The sequence below is a fragment of the Phodopus roborovskii genome, unplaced genomic scaffold (assembly GCF_943737965.1).
Source record: "Phodopus roborovskii unplaced genomic scaffold, PHOROB, whole genome shotgun sequence".
NCBI lineage: Eukaryota > Metazoa > Chordata > Mammalia > Rodentia > Cricetidae > Phodopus > Phodopus roborovskii.
Genome location: NW_026126744.1, coordinates 1,449,012 through 1,465,668, shown reverse-complemented (window position 1 = coordinate 1,465,668; position 16,657 = coordinate 1,449,012). Strand labels below are relative to the sequence as shown.

The following is a 16,657-nucleotide window of genomic DNA, read 5'->3' as shown; positions in this document are numbered from 1 at the left end:
ATCTTCATGCACACTTATTAAGACGGTAATAGATAATATACTATTGCATAGATAGTAGCAGACAATAGACAGTAAAAGCTCTCCTAAATTACTAAGCGGCAGAGCTGATGGGATTAGATAGAAGCAACCTACTATACAGCCCTGGCCTCTGCCATATGAAGAAAAAACTGTATAACTTGTCCACAATAGCACTGAAGCATAAAATGAAAAACAGAAATAATTTATGCTTATTCAACATACAGCACAAAAGAACTCTAGATGCTTATCTAGTGACAAGTAAAAACTTGAGTCTCGTTTACTCTTTATTCAATTTTGTCTTTGTCTTCTAAAATAGTACATAAAAAATCTTAGTTGGAATTTTCTGTCTATGGATTTTACAGACATTTAATCAACCTCAAAAGTGCAAATATCTTTAATAAAACTTGTCCGTATTGAACAGATATCCAATTCTACTCTTCATTATTTCATATGAACATAATTACTTACACAGCCATTGCATTATGATTATAAATAACCTAGAGACAATGTGAAATATCCAGAGAAGTATATAGATGTGTGTATAAGGTATATCCAAACACTACACCACAGTACAGAAAGAAATCTCCTTATTTGGACATGCAATGCCCCTTTATTCAGTGTTCTAGTACCAAATGCTTGAAAGAATTCAGGACTCTGAAAAGAAAACATTAAAAATGATTTCATCAAGTCTTTTTAAGTGCTTAAAATTAAAGTCAATACTATTATGATATATTTTACAAAGCAATTATTCTATCTATGAGCATGGAAAATGTAAACGGGTCTGTGTTCTCTTTACATAAGCAATAGAAATGAGGACAGTACATTCTCGAATATGTTGATGATAATCATCTGTTCATATCTTCAATTATTATATCAGGAATGACCAAAATATATTCATATATAGATAAACATATATGAACAATGACGAAAATTGTCAACACTCTTAAGGAAACAGCAGAGATCCATAAACAGAACAAAACTGATTTTATCAATTAAATCCATTACTGTGCCTTTCCTGATCTAGCAATGTAGAGCATTATTGTAGAAGATTTATATGATACTCTGATATCTAAGTGTAAATCTATATATTGTGATCTATGTCACAGCTCATTTAGATGCTGCGATAGTGTTAGTTACCAATTTACATAATCTAGAAGCACCTGGGATATCAGCATTGAAATATACATAAGGTATTACCTTGATGACATTAATGAATGTGGGAAAACCCATCTTAATTGTGTGTGTTTATTGCCTGGACTGTTGGAAAGAAGCAGCCTTTTGTCTCTGCTCCATGACTGTAGGTGTTGCATGACCAGTTGCTTCAAATGGGTTCTCAATATCTTACATTTCCTGCCATTCCAGACTGACTGTGTCCCCATGAGCTGGGACTCAGTATAAAGTCCTCCTCTCAGAGGTCATTTTTCACAGGATATTTCATCACAGCAACAAGAAAAGAGATGCTACATCAAAACAGTATTGACTTGGTGGCATTAATTTCAGTGTTTGGGATGTGGGAAGTCTAAGAGGAAGGCACTGGCAGATTGATACCCTAGTGAGGGAGGCCATGTTTGATGACTGCTAGACAACTCTCTTTTCCTTATAATCTCATTTGGGAGAGAAGGAGGGTGACTCCTCTGAGCATCTTATAGAAGGATACTATGGTGGTTTGAATGAGAATGGCCCCAATAAGATCCAGTAACTATTTGGGAAAGATTAAAAGGTGTGGTTTTGTCAGAGGAGTTTTGTTAGTGTGGCTGGGCTTTGAGTTTTAAAAATCCCATGCCACTCCCAGGGAGTCTCACCTCCACTCCAGTTGTAGTCTTAACATGTGAGCTCCCAGACACTGCTCTCCCACTCTGCCTGCCTGTCTGCTGCCATGCCCCTCACTTGGACTCTACTACACTCTGTCATCATGAGCCCCAAATTGAACGCTTCTTTTATAGCATCCCTTGATCACAGTGGCTCTTTACAGCAACAGAAAAGTAACTAATACAGCACTAATCACATTAATGCAGATCACTACTAAAAGTTGTCGCCTAATACATTACACTGGAGATTAGGCTTCCATGGTGGATTCTGAAGGCTTTATGCATTTAGTCTGTAGAATGTAATAACAGACGAAAGCATCAAAAAGCAAATAGGTTATAAGTATAAATTTTCAATGTGAGAAAGCATTAATAAAACTTAAGCAAAATATTTATCATGTTTCAAGGTTTTAAAATATTTTTCAAATTGAAGGTATATTTTACTACTTTGGCTCATTGTCAAATAGACATTGCAAGGGCTATCAAAAATAAATATAATAATTGATGATATAAAGAAATAGAATGGGAACCTTAAACTCAATAAAAGTCATGATTTAAGGACTGCAATAAAAATATGGAATAATAGGATATAAAACTTTATAGACTTTTTAAAGAAAAAAGATTTAGACAATTCAGATAATCAGTTATACTTAACTTATACTAAAAATATTCACCATGATACAGCTCATAAAATAAATGTGCCATTTACAACCATGAGAAACTGGTGTTCTTAGAATATTTATACTTAGGTTTTAGAAATTAGAGACAAAATTTATAATACAAAGTAAACAACCAAAATAGTTAAATGGCACTGTTTTTCACAGCTACAGAAGATTGTGTCTCCAAGGCAAGATCACATGAGCTTGTTCTCTGCATAAAAATGCAGCTTATCAATTAGTTCTTTCTTATCTTGAATATGAACCAACACTTAATTGTTTCATATCCATAACTGTACTAGCTATGAATAAATTGTTCTAGAAAAATTCTGTTCTGTGGCACACAGGAAATTAACTACTAAAAGACAATACTGGCCTTTTCCTATCAATCAAATGTGCAGAAAACTAAATCCACCTAATGAGGATTCAGCTTCATTAACTTCCCTTAATCTTATCTGTAATATAAAACCACCATATCCTCACTTCCCATAAAGTTAAATCAAATCAGACCAGCGCTGTGTTGATTTGTTTACAGCGACCTTCTCCATGATCTAAGTGCAATCTCATAGCTTCTTTATGTTGTAATACTGTCACATCAAATATTCTCTTATAGTGCTTTGGGCCATTTTCAATAAAATAAAGGAATTTTTGTAATACCCTTAAATCTATCACCATCTCCTCCTGGTATTGTGGGAGGAAAATCAATTCACAGAAACCTGTGTTTAGAGATTGGCAAAGCTCTTCGAGATCATTAGGCATCCTCTCTCTACAGACTGCCAACTAGATCACATAAAGCACAGGTCTAGGCAGTGAGGTGTCAAAGGGAGACAGAAAATATATTTCATAGTTAAAAAAAAAAAACAATTGAATCATTGTACAAACCCCACAAAGTACATTCAGCATGTTTATAGGTCAAAGTGACTTTTTATAAATGCATTCTAAACTGGGCCAATAATAAATAAGTTTATAAAAATGATAAAGTCTTACATATAGCTTCAAAAAATTCTGTGGACTTTAAAGAGCTTCAATTCTTTCCTCCTCTCAAAATCTGCACAGCCCCCTTCTACATAATCACTCCTTAACTATTATTAGAAATCATGGGTGTGTTCACATTTGGTGACTGTGCATTTAACATACTTAAACATACATTTTTTGCATCTGTGCAATGTAAGCATCCTCACATGTATATTTACTTAAGCAGAGTAATACAAGACAGGGAAATAATTTTTCATTAAGTTATTAGTTTAAAAGTCTTTTGTAGTAATAGTTCCCTGATAAAAGCTTTGAGAGATCCCCAAGGCAATCTCAATTTATCAAGCTGCTTTTCAGCAAAAAGGTGTTTAATTAGGTTGTCTCACACCTCTCTGAGTCTGTGAAACTAATCACCACCTTCTAACTCAAAGAATATAGCCAGATCCTTTGAAAATTATCCCCTGCAAACCTCTGGTTTTTTCTTTCCATTTAGTTCCATCTTCTAGTAGGAAAAACTTTGACTCTAACAGTGTGACTTTTTTTTAATCAAAGAAAAAGTTAAAGGAAAAAAAAGTCAAAGTCAAAACAAAAATGCCACCCCCAATTTGCTTCTTTTCCTGTGAATGAGATGTGTGTGTTTGTGTGTGTGTGTGTGTGTGTGTGTGTGTATGTATGTATGTATGTATGTGTGTGCATACATGAGTATATGTATAATATACTTCAAGGAAAAAATGATGGATGTTTAAAAGCAGAAATTAAACAAAGGCTATGACAGAGTAAATAAAAAGGAATCCATATGACTACAGAGATACTTGCTTGTCCATGGTCATTACTATTTTAGTCCCACCGACAGTAAATGCAAACAAGATGGACTATTACTTCTATAAAAAGAAGTGAGGTTGTGAAATTCACAGGTAAGTGGATGAAGCTTCAAACACTAATTGTGACCAAGCAAGCCCAGATCTTGAAAAACAAATGCTGCATGGTCTCTCCCCATGGGGATACTAGTTTTGGATATTCGGATAAATGCTTTAACTGGATTAACCATAAAAATCAGACAACTAGTAAAGGTCCATGGGGGAGTTTTAAAGGCATGGATAAAAACTATGGATGATTTGAAAGGGGAAGGCATATGATAGAACCAGAATGGTTAATGGGCATGAGAAATATGACAATTGGGAGTATGGAGAGGGATAGTTTAAAGAACTAAGCCATTCAGGAGCTTACTTTTAAAGTTGATAGTAACTCAGAGTCCCATAGACCTCTCCCCAAATACCACATTGCCTATTCTCTTGGTACCTCCCCAGAACTTGATAATAAGACCTATTGCTCAAACACTACATATTTGAGTACTAGGGCACAGAGAAATCAAACATTTCTGACATGGAAGTTTTGTTTTGTTTTTTTAAGTTTTCCATTTATTTATTATGTATAATGTTTTACCTGAAGGCAACCCTGCATGCCAGAAGGGGGCACCAGATCTCATTACAGATGGTTGTGAGTCATCCCATGTGGTTGCTGGGAATTGAACTCTGGATATCAGGAAGAGCAGCCAGTGAGTGCTCTTAAACTCTGAGTCATCTTGCCAGCCCATGGAAGCTTCATTGTTAATGGGTTAGTTTCCATAGTGCTGCAAGTTGCTACACATTACAAGAAAAGAAAAGTTAACAATCAATCTTGCCTACTGGTGCAAAACTACTTTCTGATTGGGTTTTAGCACATCTCCAAAAGCAGAACTAATAAAAAAAAAAATTAGCAGAACAATTTTTTGATAACATTTTATATACACACACAAAGTAAAATAAAATAAAATCTATGGTCACCTAGGATATAGCCAGTAGGGAGAATCTAATATTCTGCTAAATGAGCATAATAACAAACTTGCCCTAAGTTCTTGTCTTTATACACAGCCTCAATCTTCATCGGAGGCAACTTTTTTTGAATACTAGATAATGACCAATACAAAGTCTCACAATTGGCCTATGTGTAGACAACAAGACATGTGGAGTGCACTGCTCTAAATAAGGCTTCTCCCTGACAACCTCACCTGCCCAGGCTTGGGATCATCAAGAAAGCAGGTATGAAAAAAGAGTAAGAGCCACAGGGAGTGGGTATCTGCAATACAACAGTATTTGCATGGCATGGTGCAACTGTTGCATGTGTGAACTCAAAGAGGTTTGAACTGCAAGCCAGCCAAAATGCCAACACATATGGGGGAGGTGTTCTGTGTACTGGCAACTGAAGTATGGGTGAAAGTGATTGTGTTCCCCCAGAGCCTCCCCTTGTCCAGTAGTTCCTGCTGTTTCTATGCAGATTCAGGCAGCACCAAGTGGATTCAATGGGTTTCAAAGAGAACACAGGAAGTTGGGAGGGAAGAGTGGTCAGAGATTAAGTGGGAATTAAAGAGGACAGATTTGAGGAGGAATTTGCTCAAAATTTCATGCACAAAATGAAAAAAAGTAACTTCGAAATGAAAATAAAAACATTTAACAATCACTGACTTTCTAAAGAAGAACTTAATCATTTAGTCATTTATAATATAAAATGAGTTCACAATCATCTAATTAGTACTGTTATGACCTCTGAGTAAAAGGTATAGAAAGTCCAGACAAATCTTAAGTTATGTAGCTAAGGAAAAACAGAAAAGCAAATATATTTAAGATAACAAACCCTCATACTTCAAACTGCTAACAAGGCAATACTTCAAACTGCTAACAAGGCAAACAGAAGCAAGAAATGTTTAAAAACTTCAACTATCAAACAGAACTGAGAATAATTCTTTCACTACAATGGCTACATAACAATTGAAAACACACACACACACACACACACACACACACACACACACATATATATATATATATATATATATATATATATATATATTACTATTACCATGTATGACCTAAATAGTCCTAGGTAAACTGACAAACAGCTAAGATATTTTATCACATGTTAGACTTAATAATAATTTTTATCATTGTGGTTTGTCAAATCTTTTCAGATGTATGGGTTCACACCTCAAAACATTATATGTGAACAAATATACATGCCTCTCATTTTGTGGAATTAAAGGAAGTCTAAGCAATGCATACATTACACTTGAGCATACTGTAACCTGAAACATACTTCATTGAAATAAGCATAAAAGACAATTTACTGTATCTTCTACTTAGCACTTTTGAAGTGATTTTTAATGTTAGCCAAAATTAAAACTTAAGTTTTTAATCCTACCTCACTTCAACTAAAATTAATTATTTAAACACTGGAGAGATGGCTCAATGGCTTAGACCTTTGCTGCTCTTGGAGACGACCTGGGTTTATTCCAAGCACCCACAGGGTAACTCACAACCATCTGGAACCAATGTCTTTTATTATCCTCCATGGGCATTGAATGTAAGTGGTACACAGACAGTCAAGCAAAATATTCACACACATAAATAAACATAAATGACTCTTTAAAAATACTAAAATTATAATTATTTGAACAGTATGGCTTACTAAAATCAAATACTCTCCAGCTATACTGATATGTTTCAACTTTATCTTTGAGTAGCTGCTTAATAATTTAGAAATTTGTTTGGTGATGCTAAGTAAAATCTAAGGGCACACATATTTATAAATATTATTATAAGTATAAAAAGAAATATAAATATTATAATTGACTTTAAATTGTCCCTTTTGTGTATCATGAATATATTTCACAAACTTTTATGTCATGAAAATATAAAAGAATATTATGTCTACATAACTGATTCTATAACATCTCAATGATGTCCAATGTTATTTTGAAAAAGAAAATCCCACTAAATGAGGTCAAGAGGTCATTGGTGTTTCACTTAAATGTTGAAAACTAACTTTATTTAGTAGCTATAAAATTCTTATGTAAATCCACACAAAATGACACCAACCAGCTACAGATTCTGAGTCATTTTCCTGAGTTGACTAAATGTTCTTGGAAGTCTTAATGCTTTCAAGACAGATATATCATTTGGATTTACTTACACACACACACACACACACACACACACACACACACACACACACACAAACAGAGTAAATAAATAACTGAAAATATTAGTAGGGTTAGAAAAAAATAACTCACTTCATATGATCAAAAAATAAAAAACAAGACAAAATGAACTCCTGCTTCTGTGTCCATAAGGAAATATCACAATATGGTGATATTGTAACAAAAACATAATGTCCTGAAAACTTTCTCAGATTTAATAAGAATGCATTCTACACTTGAGATTCAGAAGGAAAGAATAGGAAGGGTGTAGAAGAACCAGGAAGAGAGTACAATATTCTGTGAGGAATAAATGTAAGTCTGGTGTAACTTCCTCTCCCTAGGGACACCTGATAATGGAGAGTCCTTCTACAGGTGCCCAGGAAGGAGAGCGATAAACAGAGGAGAGAGGGAGAAAGGGACAGAGAGAGAAAATGAGAAGTGAATGAGATTCCAAGTAGTCAAATGTAAGTAATGGAAATAGCCGCAAATCATACTTTCATATCTTACACAGAAAATGTTTATGCACAATTTTTAAAAATTTTTAGTCTGTTAGCTATGTTACTACTTTCAAAAATATACTGCATTTCCATCCACTTTACTGACAGTTTCAACCCTAACTCACTGGAGATGTGACTCACAGTTGTTGTCAGGAAGCAGACAGATAAGAGTGGTCTCTTTAGGGGGACAGGAAGACCACTCTTAGGGTGGAAGTGTGACCTGGAGGGAGGGGCAGTATGCCTTAAGAACAGACAAAAGAACATATAAAATAGGTGGATGTAACCTTAGAGATGTTCCATTGAAAGGGATTTCTGAGCTGTGCTGTAAGATTCAATAAGATACAGTAAGAAGGTTGGTGGTTTCAAGGTGCTTTGAAAGAGCAGGGACAAGACTGGTGGGGAAAGAGATGAGATAAAAGATGCCAATCTTTAAGGCTCTTGCTTCATGCTGGGCCTGGGAGCTGTTTAATAGTGCTAGGGGGCATTGTATGCTCATGGAACTGCTTTTTTCCCTAGCCCAGAATGATTCTCCTTCAGAGTTTGTAAGTTACTCTTTGTAATAAACAGCAGCTTCTTCTTCACTTCTCATGGTGGTCTGTTAATTCCTTGAATCCTGACACCCTCCACCAGATCGGTATTCTGGTCCCAGGGGTGTGGTGCCTTCACAATTTGGCCTGGTTCATAAAAACATGCATGGTAGCTTGCATGGTTTGTTTTTTTGGGGTTTTTTTGTTTGTTTGTTTGTTTGTTTTTAGTTTGTTTGATGGTTTTGTTTTGTTGATATTTTGAGACAGGTTTTCTCTGTGGCTTTGGAGGCTATCCAGGAACTAGCTTTTGTACACCAGGCTGGCCTCAAATTCACAGAAATCAGGCTGCCTCTGACTCTTGAGTGCTGGGATTAAAGACATGTGCCACCACCACCCGGCTGCTTGGATGGATTTTATGCTTGCCCTTACAATCGCCACGCCATGTTCAATGCAATCATTAATGTCTGGCTTAATAGAAGAAATTGAGGTAACTCTGCAGAGATTCTTAGTGAGCAGAAGGAGGGATAATTTGCAAGCACTTTCAGAGTAGACACTACCCCCTGAAGGATGATGTGGTTCTGCATAAATTCTCTCCCTGGTGATCTTTAATACAGTCTTTAGAACAGCAATTCTTTCTCTAGCTAGCCAGTGGGTCTCTCCATTGAATACATATTCTGTACCATAAAATATTATTATGACCTGGATCTTTGGTTGGGAGAATTTTAACTACCACCTAGTATTTTCTCTGCTTTATATTAAACAGTCTCATAGTAGAGGATAAAGCTTGTACATGCATGGTCTAAACACTGTCCTAAGAGTAAAATACTTTGCACTGATGCCATGCTGACAATCTGTTTACTATGCTACACAATGCCACTAAGGCTTTCTATAAAAGCAGGTGTGGGAGATGGGCAGGAAGGACATAGCAAAGGTGGGGATTCATGCAAGTGAGCTATTTCTCTATTGTGGAAGGGGAAAATGATGAGCTTGTTAATACATGACATGGAATGGTAGAAGTGATACAGACAGTTCTTGGGCTTATGCCTGTCTTTTATAGTTCACTAATGGGTAAGTTTATAGATTTGTTTGCTTTAAAAAAAGAACCAGAGAAAACACGGATAGCTGATAGTAAGTAGGAATGCTATTAAAGAGTAAAGAACAGAGATGCAAACAGCCAATCTTGGGGTCTAAACACAATAGAATGTGACTCACCTGAGTCAGAAACAAAAGAAATGGATGAGGAGGATTCGTGATAAAGGAGGTGATGAGGACACTTTTCAAGGAACAGGGGGGCAAAGAAACTAAGGATGCTTCTACCTGGTATTGTCTCACATCTCTAAAGAAAGTATCTGAGGGGCCCCTGACAGCAGGACCAGCATTTACCCCTGGGGCATGAGCTACATTGTTGGAACCTATTCCTTATGAGAGGATGCCATGTTCAGCCGTGGGGCTGGGTCCTATCCAAAATTAATGTACCAGACTTTTTCGACTCCCCTGGGAGACTTTACCTGTTGGGAGGAGTGGATAGGGAGTGGGGTGTGGGGGAGACAAGGGGAGATGGGAGGAGGAGTGAAAAGGAGAGCTTTCTTTGGAATGCAAAATAAATTTTAAAAATAATAATAAAAAAGGAAAGTGGGATGAAAATAAAACAGAGCATGGTGTGGGAGGGGGTGGAAGAAAAGTAGTAAGGTGGAAATTACACTTTTAGAAACTAGTCTGAGAGCATTACCTAGCAATAAATACAGAGTTCTCAGAACCCCAGGCAACTTTTTTGAAGGAAATCAATCTTTTTTCATGCATTTTTAGAAACCATGTTATTAAATAATGCCAAATAAATGATTATACCCATTAAGACTTATTTAATCCATTACAGAGTGTAGTATTTAATCCAATCCAGAGTATAGTATTTGAATAACTTCAGTTATAATATATAAGATCTAAATGCAATCTATGAAGTAAATAGTATTAGCATATACTCATCTCACCAAAGTTTCTCTGGATAATATATTGTGATGTTTTATTTCGAAAATAAGGATATTTATTCAAGACTTAGAAATGTTTAAACTCATATATGTGCTGCAATTTTCTAACCTCAGAGTCACAACATAAATGGAAGACAATATAACTTCACAGGCTAAAATTAGAGGCATACAAGTTTCTAATATATGAGGCATAGTAATGAACTAAAGTTTTTCTCTCACTGTTTGTAGAAATAACTTTTCATGGTCACCGGCATATTAAAAAGAATTCCAATGCTTAGTTAAACCTGATCATTTTTTATAAATTTATAGGTGCTATGTGCCCAAAAGGCATAACACAGCTAAGTGTGAAATCATTTTTCAGAAGAATTAAGTATTCAGCTAAAATTACCTATAATAAAATATGCATAAAAATGAGATTCCTAGTAAGAACACTAAGCTGTAGTCTCTCAAAATGTCTCCTTAAAACCATACACATGTATCTGTGTATGCATACACATTGTTTGGAGAAAATAGAAAGAACATAGGTATACAGCAATATCATTTCCACACCCCAAAATACCTGTATTATATTTTGAGTCTGTGCTGAGTTGCAGTACAGTGACAGCTATCCCAGTGCTTGTGAGCTCATGGATATTTGTACTCGAAGTGAGCATGATTTGAACACATTCCTCAACTGCCTGTGAGAACTACCCTACCAGGAGCTGTCCCTACTTTGAAGATGAGAAAACTCAGGCACAATTGTTAAAAATCTAGAGAAGGGCAGTGAGTACAGAGGAGAGTAAGAATTCCAATTGTCAATTGACTCTACCACAAACATTGTGCAGATGTTGAGCAAGCCTCTTCGCTCATCTGAGCCTGAGCATGCCCTGCAAGTGGACATGAGGACTCTGTAAGTCTATAGAATACTGCAAGATTCTAAGGCTGTGACCCCAGCCATGGAGTTCTTTAGCAACAACTGGTGAGCTTCTAAATCCCTTTGTGATATGGTAGGAAGAAACCTGGGATGGTGAGGATGAGGGGAGTCAGGCACTGAATGTGAAACCTTTTTTAAAATTTTTAAATTAGAAACAATCTTATTTTACATATCAATCCCAGTTCCCTCTTCCTCCCATGCCCCACACTGATCCCATCCTATCCCTTTCTGTTCCCCAGGAAGGGTGAGACCTTCCATGGGTGGGTCTTCAAAGTCAGTCATGTCATTTGGAGCAGGGCCTCGGCCCTCTCCCCTGTGTCTAAGCTAAAAGAGTATTCCTCTTTGAGGAGTGGGCTCCCAAAGTCCATTCATATACTAGGGATAAATACTGATCTACTACCAGAGGTCACATAGACTGCACAGGCCTCCTCACTGACACCACTTGAACATGAGACTTTTAAGGAAACTGGACTGCAATCTAATTTGATATTACAATTAGAATCTTATGGGTCTGTTATCTTTACATTCACACATGTTATAAACTCATTAAAAACTTGCATACCTTGCTTTCTGGATAATCAAGGACAACAAATATATTACTATGAGGAAACCTAGAAATAACCTAAAATTTTACTTCTTTAACACAATCCTACAGCAGCCAAGGAGTCTGTGAACTTCCTTTTCAATCAAGATGTACAAGTCGTGCTTAGAAGGTTAGAATTCACATACACCCACACACACATACACACCCACACATATCTTGCATACATATATATATATATATATATATATATATATATATATATATATATATATATCTTATGCACTATAAACACTTTCCTTTGTAATGAATCCCACTGAATTCCCTAAACTGCAATAATGATGGTTTCTTCACATTTCCTCACAGTTACAACATTAACAACAAAGGGTTTTGATTCTTCTTAACTGCCTCAGCAGGAGAAAGCCAGAATGCTGACACCTTCCTATTGAAACACTTACAATAGTCACTGACATCATATTTAGAGAGAGAGAGAGAGAGAGAGAGAGAGCATGTGAGCATGTGCATAAGAGCTTGTGAGTGCAGTGAGGGTAGACACCAATGGTGATGGCTGCTCTGAAACTGGAGTTACAGGTGGCTGTCAGTCACCTGACGTGGGCATTGGAACTGAACTCAGGTACTCAGGAAGAGCATTACAGCTCTTAACTACTGAGTCATCTGCCCAGCTATTCAACTCTTTCAAACAATAAGATATTATTTATAGATTCTTATTATTTTTCACAGGTTTACTTTCCAACTGCCCTCTACTTATTCATTTACATTACAGTATCAAATATATGAATATCATTATATGTGTGTTTGGTTTGTAGATATATGCAATATGTTACAATGGCAAGAAATATACAATTTACAAAAAATAATGTAAAGAAAATGCCTAGTTAGGCCATATTTTGGTAGTATATGTTAAGTAGTAAAGTAATTTGGCATATTGTGTCATAAATGAGTATAAATTTGGGGACTTTGGAACAGGTAAAATATACTTTTAACAATATTGAATATCTTTCCATTAATATATTCTGATCACAATGAAACCTCTATTTTTTTAAAAATATGTCTACACTAGTGAGCAGAATTTGGAAGTCACTTTTTCTATTGTTTCCAATCACAAACACCTTTATACTAGTTTTCCTTTTTGATAATTTTTCATAAAGTTACACATTTTGCTATCTTATGGTACATAATCCGTTCTTTAGATAAAGAGACAAATGCCCTTGCCAAAAGTAATGCAATTACACACAAACACACACACACACACACACACACACACACACAGAGTGAGAGAGAGAGAGAGAGAGAGAGAGAGAGAGGGAGGGAGGGAGGGAGGGAGGGAGGGAGGGAGGGAGAGAGAGGGAGAGGGAGAGAGAGGGAGAGGGAGAGGGAGAGGGAGAGAGGGAGGAGATCTAATATCTAACAGATTCAGCCAGTGGTACCGGAAAACTGTATTTTACCAGTAGAAGAATGAAATTAGGTTCATGTCTTTTGCCTTGTGCAAAATTCAATTCAAAATGGATCAAAAGTCTTCATTTAAAACGTGAAATGCTGCAACTTCTGGAAGAAAATATGGGGAGCACCCTTTAAGACATTGAGTAGGCAATAACTTACGCAACATTAATAGTGCATGAATTGACCCCAAATAGCAACAGATGGGACAGTTTATTTAAAAAAATATGAAACATATCTGACTAATAACTATTTAAAGATGTGCTCAACTTCCTTAGCCATCAGGGAAACTAATGCAAATTAACAATGCTTAAAGATAACTCCTCATCCAGGTCACAATGGTGATTACCAAGAATCTATCTGTAAATACAAGGAGAGTGAGGAACCCTCCCTCACTGCAGGAGAACAGTGCCTAAAAATACAGCCATTAAGAAATCGACTTGGAGCTTCCTCAATTAATTAAATAGAGACCAACTGTGTGACCCTGCTACTTCGCTCCTGGGCAAATCCCAGAGAACTCCATACAAAGAGAACTCCATACCCAGCAGGGAAAATAAATGTTGTTCTCCCAAGATTCATCCACTTCAGTGGGCAAACAGGACCAGTCGCTCATAAGCAGATGAATGGCTAATGGAAATATAAAATGAAATACTACATGTCTCTAAAGAAAAATAAAGTCACAAAATCAGCAGTGAAATAGATGGACTTAGAATGTATAATATTAAGCCAAATCATACAATCTCAGAAATTAAAAAAATACTTTCCCTCATATGTGGATACTAACCCATAAGATACACATTTATATCTGTAAACAAATTTACATGTGGCTCTAGTAGAGATATGAAGAAAGGACAATCAGTAAAGATATATAGTAGCAGAAGGAGGAAAGCATCTTCAACAAATGGTGCTGGCACAAATGCATGATGGTGTGTAGAAAACTGCAGATAGAACCATGTCTATCGCCACGCACAAAATACAAGCCCAAATGGATCAAAGACCTCAACATAAATCCAGCCATACTGAACCTCTTAGAAGAGAAAGTGGGAAGTACCCTTGAACTATTTGGTACAGGACACTGCTTCCTGAACATAGCACCAGTAGCACAGACACTGATAATGACAATTAACAAATGGGACTTCCTAAAACTTCTGTAAGGCAAAGAACACTGTTGACAAGACAAAACGGCAGCCCACAGAATGGGAAAATATCTTTACAACCCTACATCTGACAGAGGGCTGATCTCCAAAATATACAAAGAACTCAAGAAACCAGTCAGTAAAACACCAAACCCTATTAAAAATGGGGTATAGAACTGAAGAAAGAATTCTCAACAGAGGAAATCAAAAAGGTTGAAAGACACATCCTTAGCTATCAGGGAAATACAAATCAAAACAACTCTGAGATACCATCTTACTCCTGCCAGAATGGCTAAAATTAGAAACACCAATGACAACTTATGCTAGAGAGGATGTGACAAAAGGAGAACACTACTCCACTGGTTGTTGGAGTGCAAACTTGTATAGCCATTTTGGAGATCAATATGGCAGTTCCTCAGAAAAATGGGAATCAGTTTACCACAAGACCCAGCTATCCCACTCTTAGGTATCTACCCAAATGATCCATATCCATGCAACAAAGACATCTGTTCAACTATGTTCATAGCAGCAGTATTTGTAATATCATGAACCTGGAAGCAACCTAAATGCCCCTCAACTGAAGAATGGATAAAAAAAAAAAGTAGCACATTTACATAATGGAATACTACTCAGTGGAAAAAAACAATGGAATCTTGAAATAAGCAGGCAATTGGATGGAACATGGTATGTACTCACTAATATATGAATTTTAGACATAGAGCAAAGGATCACCAGCCTATAATTCACACCACCAAAGAAACTAGGATACCAGGAGGAACCTAAGAGATTCATGCAAGATCCCTCACAGAAGGGGAAAGGAACAAGATCTTCTGAGCATACTGGGAGTGGTGGGGCAGTGAGTGGAGAGGGAGCTAGGAGAAAGAGAAGGGGAGGAGAGGAAAGCATGTGGGACTAGAAAAAGTGAGTCAGGGTAGGAATAGACAAGAGAAAAAAAGTGAGAGAGAGAGAGAGATACCATTATACGTTTGAAATAAAAACTGAAACTAGAGAAATGTCCAGAGACCTACCAGACTGACCCCAACTAACAATTTGAGCAACAGTGGAAAGGCTACCATAAATGCCCTTCCCTGATAATGAGATTGATGACTAACTTATCCACCATCATAAAGTCATCATGTAGTAGCTGATGGAAACAGAAGCAGATACCCAAAGCCAAACTCCTGGAATCCAGTTGCACAGAGGGAGGACAAGACCAGGCTACAGAAACCCACAAAGACTGCTGACCTGAACAAGAGGGAGCTAATGGGCTCCCAGAATGATATTTGGGAAACCAACATTGGATTGACTCAGACCGCCAACAACTGCAAGGCCTGAGCAGTCTAAGGGACCTCTGACAGTGGAACCAGGATGTATCCCTGGTGCACAAAAGGACTTTGGGAGCACATTCCCCATGGAGGGATACTCCCTTAACCTAGAGGCAGGAGGGAGGGCCTAGTCCCTACTCCAAATGACTTGACAGATTTAGATGACCCCTCTTGGAAGGCATCACCCTACCTGTGGAGTGAGGGGGTGGGATGGGAGGGTTCTGTGGGGGGGCATGGGAGGGAGAAAGAGAGGGAGGTAGGGAGGTAGGGAGAGGTTACTGGGATCAATATGTATAATAAGAAAAAAAAAGATAAATAGCAGCTGATGAGGAAGTATGAAATCCATGTAATGAATCATGAAAGAGTACATAAAGGTAACAAAAAGCATAAAGGTAATTCTTTTCGTGTTTTAACTCTGTTGTTGATTTTTTTTTTTTTTTTTGGTTTGTGTATGTAGTGCGTAAACACATACATGAGAATATAACTGATAGTGAGAGTGTAAAATTCAATATGAAACCCGCAGCTTCAGAATGGCTATTCTAACTAATGCAGATTGAAGAGATAGCTAAGTGATAAAGAGTACTGGCTGCTTTGTAAAAGTAATCCTTTGACTCACAGCACCCACACAGTATGATACATCTCTGTAACTCCAGTTCCAGAGACCATTGCTCTTTTCTGACTTCCTTAGGCACAGGCACTCATATGGTAAACAGACATACATGAAGGCAACACATACAGAAAATAAAAAATAAAAAAAAAATTTAAAAAAAAAAAAAAAAAGAAGAAGGAGAAGGAGGAAGAGGAGAAACAGGAAG

At 36.8% G+C, this 16,657-nt stretch overlaps 1 protein-coding gene across 7 annotated transcripts in view; it reads right to left on the bottom strand.

The window, feature by feature from the left end:
* Cacna2d1 (calcium voltage-gated channel auxiliary subunit alpha2delta 1) overlaps positions 1-16,657 on the bottom strand; it is a 413,204-nt gene that overhangs the window by 203,719 nt on the left and 192,828 nt on the right. The gene's annotated exons all lie outside the window — the stretch shown is intronic.